Source organism: Lipotes vexillifer, unplaced genomic scaffold (assembly GCF_000442215.2).
Source record: "Lipotes vexillifer unplaced genomic scaffold, Lipotes_vexillifer_v1.1 scaffold98, whole genome shotgun sequence".
Taxonomy (NCBI): Eukaryota; Metazoa; Chordata; class Mammalia; order Artiodactyla; family Lipotidae; genus Lipotes; species Lipotes vexillifer.
In genome coordinates, this window is record NW_006799611.1 from 451,975 (window position 1) to 453,544 (window position 1,570).

The following is a 1,570-nucleotide window of genomic DNA, read 5'->3' on the forward strand; positions in this document are numbered from 1 at the left end:
TGAACTTTGAACAGGTGGTCCTGGCTCAAATGAGTTTGGGAAATGCCAGGTTAATCAGGTTTCTTTACTCTTGGACTTCACAGAGACCTTAATAATACTTATTGTGATTCTCCAAAAGATATAGACTAGAAATGGCATGCAGCACTAGCACTTTCTCAAGTTATTTGACTGCAGAACCTCTTTTTCAAAAAAACACATTAAATTCTCTGGAGACTAGTGTTCTGTAACTGATCTGTAATTCTCCATTTTGGTGTTATCTCTGTCAGTTTTGTTATCAGAGTTATGCTAAACTTCGGAAGTGAAATGGAAAACTTTTTTTTTTCTGTGTAACAGTTTAAATAACATAAGGATTATCTGTCCCTTAATGGTTTGATAGAACTTGCCTGTAAAACCATCTGAAGTGGTGGCATTTCTGAGTGATACAGATGCTCAGGAATGCACACACTAACAAGGCTTCCCCACAGGACATTTTTTCCCAACAGCCAATTCTTCCTGGCACCCTTTTCTTTAGGATCAAACAGCTATTTTAGAAAAGCCTAGAATGTGTGAAAATTAGACTTGAGGCATTAGCGAAGTGAGGCTGATCAGTCCTGCAGGGTCCTCAGCTCTAACAAATAGCATGCTGGCTACTGCTCCGGGGTGCCTTGCTGGGGCTGTGTACGGCATTTTTGGTTAAGGGTGCAGAGTTGACTCCCACCTTTCATAGTAGGCACTCTCGCTGAGGGCCAAGCTCTGGACCCCCTTCCTCAACCAGTTCCATTTTATCCTCTGGCTTGTACCTTTTCTAAAGTACTGTAGGGCGATAGGTCTGCTTAAACTTCTGCATGCTTCCTGGAGGCCAGCCCTCAATAGTCCTTGCTATATACCTCTGTGGGTAGATCATTTGCCCAGCATAAGGGGAAGGCAGAGAATTGCTAGGAGATCGGGGTCAGTTTGAGAGGCCTGGTATTAGCAGTGGGGACTAGGGCCAAGCAAAGCTTATGTGGGGTCAGCTGGACCAGTGGGTCTCCTGAACTGTAATGAACTGAAGGATTGGCTTGGGGTTCAGTAGGGCTGGGTGTCCCTACAGGTGAGGGGGGGCGGGTGGTGTGTGTGTGTGGCCTGGGGGCTTCTAGGGATCTAAGGCTGTGCTGAAGCATTAGTCTAGGGTACAATGAGGCCTAGGAGAGCTGAGGAGGCTGCGGGTCCCTGGAAGAGGCCAACTTGGGGGAGGGGGGCAATTGGGGCCCAGGCTCCGACAGGCCCGGGGCTCCAGTGGGTCTGGGCTGGGGCGGGGGCCACCTGCGTACTCGGAGAGGCCAGGTTGGCGGCGCCGGGGCCCTGCCCGGGGCTAACGGGCCGGGCTGCGGGGAGGCGGGGTGCCGGCCAGGCGGCGGCGCGGGCTCCGGACGCGAGGGCTCCCGCTCCCTCCTCCCGCCCGAGCCAGCCTCGGGCGCCCGGCGCCTCCCACGGAGCCAGCGCCAGAGCCGGGAGGCCCCGGCCCGCCGCCGCGGCCCGCGGAAGGAGCCGCCGCTGTTGTTGCTGCCGCCGCCGCCGCCAGGCCGCGCCCCGCCCCCGCCGCCGCCGCTCC